This window comes from Protopterus annectens, chromosome 10.part0 (genome assembly GCF_019279795.1).
Source record: "Protopterus annectens isolate FY-2018-M chromosome 10.part0, PAN1.0, whole genome shotgun sequence".
Classification (NCBI taxonomy): domain Eukaryota; kingdom Metazoa; phylum Chordata; order Ceratodontiformes; family Protopteridae; genus Protopterus; species Protopterus annectens.
In genome coordinates this window covers 1,769,550,806-1,769,565,636 of record NC_056744.1, presented here as the reverse complement: position 1 = coordinate 1,769,565,636, position 14,831 = coordinate 1,769,550,806, and the positions used below count along the sequence as shown (strand labels likewise).

At 40.4% G+C, this 14,831-nt stretch overlaps 1 pseudogene; it reads left to right on the top strand.

Annotated features, from left to right (window-relative positions):
* The first annotated feature begins 212 nt into the window (after nucleotides 1–212).
* The window catches only part of LOC122814483, a 125,844-nt pseudogene continuing 111,225 nt past the window's right edge, over nucleotides 213–14,831 (top strand).

The window sequence follows — 14,831 nt, the reverse complement described above, 5'->3', positions numbered from 1 at the left end:
GCTAACTGCTCTTGTGAGCCATTTTAAGCCTAGCCAATTATCCCTTGTGAGACTCAAACCCTGCACCTTGTGGTTGTAAGGCAAACACCTTAACACCTTAACCATTAGGCCACCTTCCCCTCTTGTTAGATAGGAAGACATATGAATATTTAAAAGTGGACAAACCTAAAATTCCTACTATTTCTGGAATCCCCAAAATACATATGAATGGAATGGATCCCCCTTTGAGGCCAATAGTTCCGGCTGAGGGTTCCAAAACTTTACCGCTAGCCAAATTCGTGGATGTTAAGCTTAAGAAACTGTGGCTTAAGAGTACCAACATTTTGAGAGATTCTTGGGATCTTCTAAGGACATTGAATCATGATCTATACAATGAGAATTTATGTTTCCTAACAATTGACGTTGTAGATTTGTTCTCAAGCATTTCCCACAGTGATGGACTAAGATACCCGGAAGAACTAATTTTTGAGGATGAGACTTTAACCCATGATGAGTGTACTGTGGTGATGGAGCTTATAGATTTGGTTCTAAAGTTCAATTTCATTTACTTCAAGGGTGAATTTTTTCACCAGAAGAAAGGAGTAGTGATGGGTGCTGCTTGTGCACCTACCTATGCTAATTTGGTCTTAGCCAAATGGGAAGAGAAGATGGTAACCGAATCAATATACAGTAACAACTGGTCACTATATAGAAGATTCCTGGACGACATATGTATGCTATGGGAAGGGCCAAAAGAAGCGATAGAAAAATGTATTGACTATATTAACAACAGTACTAATTTTCTTGAATTTTCTTACAGAATAAATTATGAGAAGTTGCAGTACTTGGATATAGAAATATATAAGGAAAACTCATGTTTTAATTCCAGGGTGTATAGAAAGAGTATCTATTCTAACTCTTATTTGCACTTTGAAAGAGCTCACCCTTTGTACTCCATGAAAAATATAGTTAAAGGACAATATATTAGGGCCTGCGGGATGACGTCCAGAGACGAAGACTTTGAAATGGAAAAAAGGTTACTAAGGAAAATGTTTAGGACGAGGAAATACCCAGATGATATGATAGGCAAAATTGAGACAGAAGTGACAGAAAGGAGACCAAATTACTTTAAGCTAATATTAGGATTACCAGCATTTGATACGGTAGGCCCAGTAAAAAAGGCAAATGACAATTTCGGCAGTGCACTCATCTTGGAGTATAATGCTTGTACAAAAATGGTAAGACAAACTATAGATAAGGAATGGAATAAAGTTTTAGCATTTACTGACTTAGAGAAACTAAAAAATGAAAAGCTAAGAGTAGTTTATAAGAATTCAAGTGACTTAAAACTTTTATTGGAAAATGGTACAAACCAAGAAGTTCAGAGACGGAGAAAAAGGAAGGGAACGTTTAAATGTGGACATTGTCAACAGTGTGCATACATGAGCAATGCAGAAAGTGTGTCTTTGGAAAGCAGGGGAATCACCCTGGAAGGCAAAGATTTTAATAATTGTGACTCCTTTGGGCTTGTGTATTTAGTGAAATGTCAAACCTGTGAAGCATTCTATATAGGGAAGACAGAACGCAAGCTCAGGAGAAGGGTATACGAACATATATATGACCTAGAAAAAAACAAGCAGACTAATGCACTGTACAAACACAAACAAAGCTGTGAAAATGCATGTGATATATTTTTTATGGCAGAAAGGGTGGAAAAGAGTGGCAGAGGGGTTTATGGGAGGAATGTTTGGAGTACAGGGAATTATGGTGGCAGATAAGTTTGGAGGCCAATAAGCCACCGGGTCTCAATGAACATATCTCTATAGCCCCATTATTAAAATTGAGAGCAGCAAAACCATGATATGCATTTGCACTTTATGTGAATTTTATCACATTTTTACCCATGTTTTCCAATAGTTACAGTAGGTCTTTAAGCTTTTTTGTATTTGTAGTTTTAATAAAACGTTGGGTTTGTAATATGTTATGAACACAAGTGTTACACTCATTTATCAAAGGTATTGAACTTATTTTTCCCTTATATTTTCCTGTTTTTAACATTCTTTTAACTGAGTGAGGCTTTACAATTTGCCTTTGGTTTACAGTGCAGTTTTTATAACACCTGTAATTTCATGATTCATCCACTAGATGGAGAATCAAGTTCATTTAAAGCAAATATTCAAGTTGGTAATTTTAACTATTGAGTCCTACTAAATGTGATTCTAATAGTATTTTAACTTTATAATGTATTCTTTGTAGTCAAGTGTTTTAAGGATTTTTATTTAAAACATATTTTTATTTCTACTAATTTATTCATCAAACATTGTAACATTAAATGTGTTTTAATTGTGGCAACACAGAGAGATGCAACAAGAAAAGTTTTTGGTTTTAAACTAAATTAACCTTTCAATTAATTCATTAACCCAATCAATGTAATTAAGTGAATGGTATAAAAGTGTTAGTAGTTTGAAAAGCCCACATCTGAGGAAGTGATTTTTAAAACGAAAACGTATGGTGGAGCGTTAATGTGTTGTGTTTCTGTGGAATAAAGTGAACTGAAGTGTGCTGAGCCATCTGTGGGTTTTTTCACAATTTTCTAAACTTGCCCCGCTCAGGCCTTTATTGTTTTGCCTGAAAAGCTCCTTCATTTTGTGGATTACAATGTATATAATTATATTATACTTAGAGGATGCTGGACCCACTATAGCACTGAGCAGAATGATGGATATAGTTATGTAATACTTATGGGATGCTGCTGTCCACTGTAGCACTTAGCACAATCATGTGTAGAGTTACCTAATACTTACAGGAAGCCAGTACCCACTGTAGCACTGAACACAGTGATGTATATAGTTATGTAATACTTACAGGATATAGGTACCCTCTGTAGCACTAAGCGCAATGATGCACATAGTTATGTAATACTTACAGGATGCTGGAACCCACAGTACCACTGAGCATAATGATGTATATGGTTATATAATCCTTACAGGATGCTGGTACCCACTGTAGCACTGAGCACAATGATGTATATAGTTATGTGTTACTTACAGGATGCTGATACCCTCTGTAGCACTGAGCATAATGATGTATATAGTTATGTTATACTTACAGGATATAGGTACCCTCTGTAGCACTAAGCGCAATGATGCACATAGTTATGTAATACTTACAGGATGCTGGTACCCACAGTACCACTGAGCATAATGATGTATATGGTTATATAATCCTTACAGGATGCTGGTACCCACTGTAGCACTGAGCACAATGATGTATATAGTTATGTGTTACTTACAGGATGCTGATACCCTCTGTAGCACTGAGCATAATGATGTATATAGTTATGTTATACTTACAGGATATAGGTACCCTCTGTAGCACTAAGCGCAATGATGCACATAGTTATGTAATACTTACAGGATGCTGGTACCCACAGTACCACTGAGCATAATGATGTATATGGTTATATAATCCTTACAGGATGCTGGTACCCACTGTAGCACTGAGCACAATGATGTATATAGTTATGTGTTACTTACAGGATGCTGATACCCTCTGTAGCACTGAGCATAATGATGTATATAGTTATGTGATACTTACAGGCTATAGGTACCCTCTGTAGCACTGAGCGCAATGATGCACATAGTTATGTAATACTTACAGGATGCTGGAACCCACAGTACCACTGAGCATAATGATGTATATGGTAATATAATCCTTATAGGATGCTGGTACCCTCTGTAGCACTGAGCGCAATGATGCACATAGTTATGTAATACTTACAGGATGCTGGTACCCACTGTAGCACTGAACACAGTGATGTATATAGTTATGTGTTACTTACAGGATGCTGATACCCTCTGTAGCACTGAGCATAATGATGCATATAGTTATGTGATACTTACAGGATATAGGTACCCTCTGTAGCACTGACCGCAATGATGCACATAGTTATGTAATACTTACAGGATGCTGGTACCCACAGTACCACTGAGCATAATGATGTCTATGGTTATATAATCCTTACAGGATGCTGGTACCCACTGTAGCACTGAGCACAATGATGTATATAGTTATGTAATACTTACAGGGTGCTGGTTCCCACTTTAGCACCGAACACAGTGATGTATATAGTTATGTGTTACTTACAGGATGCTGGTATCATCTGTAGCACTGAGCACAATGATGTATATACTTATGTGATACTTACAGGATACTGGTACCCACTGCAGCACTAAACACAAATATATATATATTTATGTAATACTTACAGGATGTTTGGTATCCACTGTAGAACCGATCACAGTGATGTATATAGTTGTGTAATTCTTACAGGATGCTAGTACTGGATGATGCTCTTCTGTCATATTAAGGCATTTGCTCCTCAATGTGTGGTACTGCAATAGACTAGACCAGTTGTGCTATTTGGTGACCATTCTTTGTTATTCCATTGTCAGCAGTGAGGCATTGACCTGTCTTGAATAAAGGTTAGTTTGCTTTTTATTTGTTGTATTTTGTATAACTTTAGTTCCTTTTTCTACTGTGTTTTACTCGTATTCTGCTTTTAACTGCATAGTAAAACTTGAAAAGAGACCACAGCTAAGTCTCTTGTGAGTCAGACAGAAATTTGAAATTTGTCCCACCCTCTCACCCGGTTACTGCTGTGTTCTTAAACACCACTGTCCTAGTTGCCTGCCCCTTATGTTAATTTGACCATATATCTCATTTCTCTCTGCTTTTACTGGCTGGTGTGAGTAATCAGAAAATTATCATTTTGTAAAATCACTCCCCTTCATCTATTTAAATGTATTGGCCATCCAACTATATTCCATAGTACCAGAATACAAAAGTGACCACCCCCTTTCAATCTATCTTGCTGTTTTAAAAATAGTGACTCACTACTAAAACTTAACTTTTTTAGACAGGTAAAACTTAAGTTACCTACTTTCACATCTAACTCCTCTAGTGCACACTGCAGTGTTTAGGATAAACCATTTTGTTTATCTTACCATTAACATCTATTGCAAGATCACCAGTTATTGGAGAGCCCACATTCTGCCTCTCAGTAGTCATCTTGGGATTAGTGCTTCTGTTTTCTCCTGGTGAGAGAAGGAGTGCAGTTACATTATTTCCTGGAGTCCACTGATCACCAGAAAGCTTAATAATCTGTGCTTATATTCTGATCCTGGTGAGAGTAGGGGCAGAGTGCATTGATTCCCAACTCTTTCTGGTTGGAGAGTGAGTGCCTTAACATACCTAATTGGTCTAGTTGCTATTTGAGGCATCTACCAGAAAAAGGCTACAAGCCTGCAGACCCTTGCATCATCTGGGACAAGACGTGTGGTTCACCGAACAGGCCGTAGCCTGCTTCTCTTCTTGGAACTGGTACTAACATTTTGCTTCTGGTGAGAGAAGAAGCAAAGTAGTATTGTATTCCAACAGAGTGAAGCTGTGCTGAGACCAGCAATAGCAGTAGCCAGGCAGTAGCCGTTCATGTGACTCCCATCTTTTCATCATTCTTGACAAGCTAATTCTTAATTTTTCAGTAAGTACTGCTTGATTTCTTTCTAACTTCAGAATATCTGCCTAAATACTTCATCCTTAAATTTTCAGGCTCTACGTATTTCTTTCCCCTCAAGTGTTTGGCAGTGCTCTTTACAGACTCGGACACCTTGAGTGACATTTTTCCTGTAAAAGGAATATAGAAGGAAACAGCTCCAGTACTTAGTAATAATGACCATCCCTCCTGGCATGTCTAAAGGTCAGTTCCCTTTGCATTCTCCTATTAACCTGGTGAACTTGGGCATTCTGAGGGAGTGTAGCAACTGCCTCATGTACACAGACAACCTTCTCCTCTTACCTCCCAACATTCAGATTTGTGAGAGATGCACTTATATATCCAAATTGTAAGACATGCACTCTCAAGCCAAGACCGGAATAGCTGGTCAAGAGGAGAAGGTCAACACCTGCATCACACCACATGCAACACATAGCCCTCCAGAACACCCACCATCACAGCTCTCACATAGAAACACAAACCACACACCCACTTTCATGTAGGATCTCAGTAGAAATCTACCAAAACAGCAGCGACCTCCAAGGGAAAAATGCACTTGACCATCATAACACAGAATAAACCACAAGAAGCATAGCTCACCTACACAGTGTGCCCCTCAACCTAAGCCTCTAAGGCAGAACAGCTTTCCCAATACACTAATCATAGGTGACTCGATAGTGAGGCACACTGATGTCCCACTCACTAGGTTGAATAAGGAGAAGGTAACAGTCATCTGTCTATCAGGTGCCAGAATCCAACACATAACACACGCACTCAGGGCACGCCACAACAAGTACAAGTATAACTCTGTCACTGTCCATGTGGGAGTGAATGACCTGAGATGCACCTCCCTGGACAACATGAAAAGAGACATGGAGGAGCTCTCGGATTATGTGGCTGAGGCAGGTATGACCCTATCCCTGAGCAGCATCCTACCATCACTCAGAATGATACCACAGAACAAGCAGAAAATGATTTACTTCAACAATTGGCTATGTTTCTGATGACATTCTAACGGGATCCAGTATCTGTCTGCTTGGGATGACATTACTGACAGACCTCGATGCTTTGCCAGAGATGGCCTGCATCTGTCACCCCTGTAGTGCCTTTTTAAGGCCAGGTTCCAAAGACGGAATTACCACCATAACAGCTATAAATAAATGCAATCTGAGGGTCATGCTGCTCAGAGCTAGAAGTCTAAATCTTATGATGCACATGCTCAAAGCACTCCTCAAAATGGAGAACATCGACACTTGTGCTATAACGGAGACCTGGTTTAAAGCAGCAGAAAGTATCCCTGCATTACCAGGCTATAACTCATTCCACACCTTTCGGCCCCAGAACATGGTCCAAAGCTCCAAAGGTGGTGGTGTCTCCATATTCATAAAGGATATGTACACCTCCAGACTAGTAGCCCAGCATAACGCATCTGAGATACTTCAGGTACAATTAACATTGGGTAAGACCGACATTCGGGTCGTAGCTTGCTATAAGTCCCCAAACATGTCCCAAGACTGTCACTCCATGTTCCTAAGCACCCCTGGAAACTATTAGGGTCCGACCCAATGCTCTCATATGAGGTGACTTCAACTACCCCTCCATTAACTGGGAAAACTACTCATGCACCAATACAATGGGCCAACGCTTCTTGGAATTCAACAATTCTAATGCCCTGGACCAGCTCATTCTTACCCCCACTAGAAGAAGCAACATCCTTGATCTGGTTATTACTAACATGGGCAACCATTGCTCTACACTAGTAATCAATTCCTCCCTGGCTAGATCAGACCACAAACTAATCATCATGGAAATGCACATCTTACCCACACCCCCTGCAAAGGTAACCACCATAAAAAACTTCTTCAAAGCTGACTTTGGAGTCATAAAAACAGAAGCGGCTAACTTCATGGCACCCATGTCAATGTAAAATAGATGCATGACTGCTGAATCATACACTAATGCACTGTATGAACATGTACATAAATGCATGGAACTAGCCATACCCAACAGAGCCAAGATGCTCTCCTCCAAAAAAAGGAAGCCAATCTGGTGGTCCCCTGCCATTGATAAACTCTACAACAGAAGGAAGAAACTGTTAAGTCCCAAGACTGGAAAAACTCCCTTATTAGCCTCAACAGAAAGCTGAGATCCCTCATCAAACCATCTAAAGCCACCTATGAAGGCAGAATTGTCACAGACACTAAAAACAACCACAAAGTCTTCTATAGTTATATCAAGAATCTCCATGGCAATACCCAGGTTTGCTCTGCACAATGGTACCTTCTTTATTGAGCCAACATGTATTGCCAACATAATGGCTGACAGATTCAGTGCCAACTTTACCCCTCTCACCCCCCCCAAAACACCAATCACAATACTGGAGGAATGCCAGGCATTACTGCAGCACAGGTTAAAGCTGCATTGTCCAAGGCCAAGAATACAGCTTCAATGGGACCCGACTATATCTCTGGATGTGTTCTACATGAATGACAAAGTGAATTGGGACCACATCTGTGTGCCCTATTCAATCACAACCTCACCTCAGGCTTTGTCTTTACCGAATGGCACACTGCTACAGTGGCAATTTAGGTTGTACTCCACTGTGGTTTCTTAACATTGGTCTGTATTACCTTTTTTACAGTGAACAGCACTAGTCGCATACAATTTGTGTACAACTTATCATGTTTAATGACTTCCTGTATCTGTGTGTTCCTCATCAGTTGAGCTCTGACAATTAATGTTGTTGCCCTTGCTTCGTTTTCCTCTGCGTCGACTTATTTTCAGATGTGTAAGCACATGATGTGCAAATTTCCTGCTCTGCAGTACATGGTATTTTAGCATCATATGTCCCAAGGGCATGTATAACAATACAGGTGATATCCAGAGCATAATTATGTGTGAGAGTATCTGGAAATCATGTAGAAACTCCTCTTAATGGGTTTCATTCTGTCTGTCTGCGGAACATCATGATATAGGTTCCTGCATGAAGTATCAGGCACTGGAGAAAGTAATGGATGATATGAGCTAGTTGAGATCTGGGAATACAGCCATGTCTCCAAGAGACCTCTGAAATGCACCAATGGCTAGGATAGTAACAGCTATGATGACACTTATTTGCAGTTCACTTGGTTATAATCTAGCATCCTGCACCTCCATCCCTCAGTACAGGTCACATGGGATGTTGATGGTTCACTCATCTATCTGGGAGCATTCCTGCTGCTTCTGTCTGGTAAGGGACCTGTATAGAAGCCATCCCCTAAAGTGTTTCTGTGTACATCACAGACTGGAGTACATCCACAAAAGTGTTTCTGTGTACATCACAGACTGGAGTACATCCACAAAAGTGTTTCTGTGTACATCACAGACTGGAGTACATCCCCAAAAGTGTTTCTGTGTACATCACAGACTGGAGTACATGCCCAAAAGTGTTTCTGTGTACACCACAGACTGGAGTACATGCCCAAAAGTGTTTCTGTGTACATCACAGACTGGAGTACATATCTGATGCCACTGCTTGGACAGTCTGTACATGCAGTTAGTGCACAGCTTGCTTATCATTTCACTTCCTAGCTGACATTCACTGAAGTCATTTGTGAATTGTGTTGATGATTAAATGCTGCCATCTGTGCAACACACCATGTGTGCCACGGGGTACCAACCATTCTGCTGCTGTTCACTTTCATTTAATTTGTGCTGCTTTTTTATACGTGTATTTCTTTCAGTTTGTATACTGTACAACTTATTTTCATGCTGCTCATTGTGACTCTCACCAAACTTAAGTAGGTTTAGAAACCAATCACATGATTTATTACATTTCTAGAATGTCTTATTAAGGAAACAGAAACTATGTTGCAACACCAAGACAGACAGACAGCAAAATAACTCATATCAGCATTCATCATCTCCCTGATCCTGTGGTCAGGCTGCTGAGGATCACCTTCTCTGTATTCTACCCTGGGTACTCCCTCCCTGCCTATATACTCAAAAGGAAGAACAACTGTTTTTACCCAGAAGAACTCCCTGAATGTTTGCCTGCTAGCCCTGGCCTACTATGAAAGCAACATACTGCAAGGACTCCCTATATCACACTGTGTATGAATTATTCTACCCTGGGTACTCCCTCCCTGCCTATATACTCAAAAGGAAGAACAACTGTTTTTACCCAGAAGAACTCCCTGAATGTTTGCCTGCTAGCCCTGGCCTACTACTAAAGCAACATATTGCAAGGACTCCCTATATCACACTGTGTATGAATTATTCTACCCTGGGTACTCCCTCCCTGCCTATATACTCAAAAGGAAGAACAACTGTTTTTAACCAGAAGAACTCCCTGAATGTTTGCCTGCTAGCCCTGGCCTACTACTAAAGCAACATACTGCAAGGACTCCCTATATCACACTGTGTATGAATTATTCTACCCTGGGTACTCCCTCCCTGCCTATATACTCAAAAGGAAGAACAACTGTTTTTACCCAGAAGAACTCCCTGAATGTTTGCCTGCTAGTCCTGGCCTACTACTAAAGCAACATACTGCAAGGACTCCCTATATCACAGTGTGTATGAATGTATGTAGACAAAGAAAGTACCTCTATACTCATTGCTTCGCTACTAATTATTACCCATTTGCTTATATGCCCTACTGAGAGTGTGTTCCTTACAGCAGCCTACCATGGACCATCCACTACAGCCCCCCCCAACACTATACCCTTTTAACCACTTAGTTCCACCTAAGGCCTTTTTATCGCTTCTTACCTTTATCCTTTATTATCACTTTCTACTACCACTAGGTGGCAGCACCCTATCACTACATACCTAGAAAGAAACTAGTTCTTTAGTGGCTTCTGCACCCAACGCTGGCTATACTTTCCATTTCTTTTTAACAAATATACATACTCCCTACCTTTTTTTCTGTTTTTTTACATCCACTCGCTCCTTGCTATATCTCAAACTCTCTCTTTCTCACCTTGTTAACCTCACTTCTGTGTTCCCATATAGCATACAATACCTACCCATCTACCTTCTCTATTGACTCCTGTTGCTGATACTTTTTTCTCTGATCCTCTATCTTGGATTGTTCCAACCCGCTCCGTTCACCCTGCGGGCTCACTCTGCTCCCCTACCCTACCACCAAATCCCACCCAACCCCAGTGCATCTGCACTTATACTCACCTAACCACTCCTACTTCCTCCCTACATATTACACCCTCCCCTTTCCCTACCACTCCTACTTCCTCTTTATCTATAATACCTCTCCCCTTTCATCACCATCTTCTACACCCCTATAATTCACCTCCTCACACATCACACCTCCCTTCATATTTAACAACACAATATATATTTCTAATCCCTTCTCCCAACACTACATATTCTACCTTAGCTAAGCCTCAATATGCTTACAAAACTTCTGTCATTCTCAATCCAACTATTACTACTTCTGAGCCTTACTTATATCCGCTACCTTTCCCAGCCCAACACCACAAATCACACACCATTACTTCACACAACCAGCTCACTCCCTTCAACTCACTTACACTCATTTGTCTCAATCTCCTCTGGACTATATCCCATTTATACCCATCTATTTTTTCACTACAAACTATCCTCTACTTATAAACACTGTAACCCCTCTTTAAACATCAATATCTACTCAAACCTAAAACTATACAATATACAAACAAGGCAATCCAAACATCTCATCAACATAATCCAACACCTAACAACCATACTACTATCTGGAGATATACACCCTAACCCAGGCCCAAACACTACTTCCCCTACATCTAAATCCATCCTATTTGCTTCTCTAAATGCCCAAAGCATAGTTAACAAAATCCCCAATCTTCATGCCTGACTTCTCAACAACAAACCTGACATCTTAGCTATTTCTGAAACCTGGTTAAAACCTCACATAAAAGATATTGAAATAGTGCCACCAAACTACTCTATCATCAGAAAAGACAGGGCCCACAAGAAGGGTGGTGGGGTAGCTCTACTCTACTCATCCACCCTTTCCATTACTCCCTACAACAAACCCATTCCTCACTTCTCCAATGCTGAATTAGTTCTAGCTCTGTTTCAATTAAATAAACACAAACAAATTTGCATAGCCTCACTTTACATCCCCCCTGGAGATAATACCTCTGTACTTGAGGATATCCTATCCTGGCTTTCTACCAATATCAGTAATGAAACCATTCTCATGGGAGACACAAATATCAATTGGTCTTCCATTAATTCTCCTACACACCCCCTAAACATCAACCTATATAAGTACTCTCAGCTAATCAACCTCACTACCAGGCCCTCTAAAGACTTCTCCAGTGGCAGTACCCTAGACTGGATATTAGTCTCTCATCCCCGCTACTACACTGATAGTGGAACTCTTCCTGACTCCCTCAGTGACCACCTTCCCATTTTCACTAGACGACTTCCATCTCCATTACATGTAACTCATAATTACATCAGCACTTTCGGAACCTTAAAACTTCAACCCAATAACCTTCTCAGACTCCCTAAAATCAATAAACTGGAACCCCCTAAAAACACTACCCTTGGACAATGCAGTTGCACACTTCAATACAACTTTCCTTAAACTACTGGATAGTCTTGCCCCATAAAACCAAAAGAATACGAAACAACTCTGCCCCCTGGCTAACAAAAAACACACTAACTGTCATGCGACTTAGAGACAAAACCTGGGCATAGTACCAAAGATGCAAAACTCCAACCACCCTTAATGAATTCAAAACACTCCGCAATTCCGTAAAAAACTTATCATAGCAGATTGACAGAATTTCTTCTCCTTACTCCAAAACAACCACAAAGCCAATCCTCAAAAATTCTGGAAAGGCATCACTACCCTCCTAAAACCTGGTACAGCAGAAAACCCAACCCCAGACCCAAATGCACTAGATATAGATCCGGCTACCCAATTCAACTCTTTTTTCATAGACTCTATTACCAAACTAACCTCATCCTTCTCTAATAACACCTCACCCCCTACTTCTGCATCCCCCCTCTTGTCATCCTCTTCATCTCCATTCACTCAACTCCCACCATTCTCCCTAAAACCCATTCCTACTTCTACCATAAGAAAACTCCTGCAAAAACTAAAACCATGCACCAATGCCCCCGATAACATTCCCTCATCCTTCCTCAGCATAGCAGCCGAAGCCATTGCCTTCCCCATCAGCATCCTAATCAATCGTTCTATCCAAGAAGGGCTTGTACCCAAACTCTGGAAAAGGGCATTCATCATTCCCCTGCACAAAGGAGGCAATAATAACAATATTACTAACTTTCGTCCCATTGCCATCCTCTCTCCTATATCAAAACTTCTAGAGAAATGTATTCATCTTCAACTCCTTCCCTATCTCTTAGATAATAACTTACTAACTCCCACACAACATGGACTCAGACCCGGCCACAGCACCATGACTGCCCTCCTTTCCTTCCTGGAAACTGTAAATAAAGCCAGAGATTCTGGCTCTACTGTATCTACACTCTTTCTTGACCTCTCTAAGGCCTTTGATACTATCTCTCATAACCTTCTCCTAACTAAACTATCTAACCTAAACCTATCCCTTTCCTCTCTCAATTGGTTCACCAGCTATCTCTCCAACAGGCAACAAGCTGTCAAGTGGAAAAAAGCCATCTCCTCTTTGCTTAACACACCCACTGGTGTCCCCCAAGGTTCCATTTTGGGTCCTCTCCTTTTCAATATATTTATAAATTATTTCTTCCACTCAATACCTCATGCTAAACGTATTCAATATGCAGATGATTCCACAATTATCTGTTCAGCCACATCCATCCCTGCTCTCTTAAAACTGACTCAAGACGCCTTTTCTACCACAGAACAGTGGATGATAAAAAAAAAATACAGTATTTAATTTGATTTAAACTGTGTTGAAGGAATATTTAACTGAACTGGCAGTTTTAACTCTGCTGTTTGTTATTTGCTAGTAATTACAGGTGTGGGGGTAGCCACATTCTTTGATTTCCTGTCCTTGCCTATTTAAGTGGTACAGTGTGAAATATTTTCTGCTTAAAAACCTCAGCTTTGGCCGGCTAAGAACTTGGTTATATTCAACTGGACGTATAAGAGAATTTAAGTACCTTTATCTGCACTTTTTTTTTTAAAAATACAGCATTTAATTTGATTTAAACTGTGTTGTAGGAATATTAACTGAACTGGCAGTTTTAACTCTGCTCTTCAGTTATTCCCTCCCACCCCGCCTGTTTTTGTTTTGGTGTTAATCTTAGTGGCCTTGAAACTGCCCGCCCCTCAGCCTGCCTCTGGGCCCATCTCATTTGCTCACTCAACTGAGTGCAGTGAGATCATATTCTGATTTCAGGCATTCCTACTGTGTACAAAGAGAGCATCTGGGAAACAGACAAAAAAAAATTAAGCTTATTTCCTGCCTTTCCTGTTAAGTGGTATAGACTATTTGTAGGCTTCTGAGCCCCCAAGCCCTTCTGTGTTTGAGGGAAGCCTTCTAGCTTGTTTTTTTTCTTATAACTAGCCAGTTTTCTAGTTTCAGCACTCACATCTGTTTCTTTGATCTCAGCACTTGTTCAGATAAAAAAAAAAAAAAATTTTGTCTGCTTTTACTGTACTTGTGTTTCTACCTACTTCATTTTACTTTTGCATCATCTTAAAAATACTCAGTTGTATTTATTACTGCTTGGTGTAACTCATTCTAAGCCTTTTGGTTTAAACACTTGGGCTTCGGACGAGTTGTTTTGCACTGAGAGGGTTTGTGGTCTGCACTGTTGTGGCAGAACAGGTAGCTTACATCCTTCTAGGTTGGGAACTGCTGATTGAGGGCTCAGTGTCTGTTATTCTAAAAGTGTATTAATTCTGGTTTAAGCACTTGGGCTTTCAGGCCAGTTATTTTGCATTAAGAGGGTTTGTGGTCTGCACTCTTGTGGGAGGAGAGGCTGGACTCTGCCCTTCTGAGCTGGGAATTTCTGGTTAAAGGCTTATAGTGCATGCATATCTGAACTGCTTCTTACTGAAGTTGGTGCGCTTGTTTGCTGTGGCATAGACTGGATTCTGGCCTGCTGGATCTAGCTTTGTTTGTGTAACTTGAGCACTAATCCAGACATTCTCTAAAGTATTCAATTGTATTTATTACTGCTTGGTTGTAACTTGATTAAAGTGTAGCTATCATTCTAAGTCTTTTGGATTAAGCACTTGGGCTTCAGACCAGTTGTTTTACATTAGGAAGGTTTGTGGCAAGCACTGTGGTGGCAGGACAGGTAGCTTTCATCCTTCTAAGTTGGGAACTGCTGA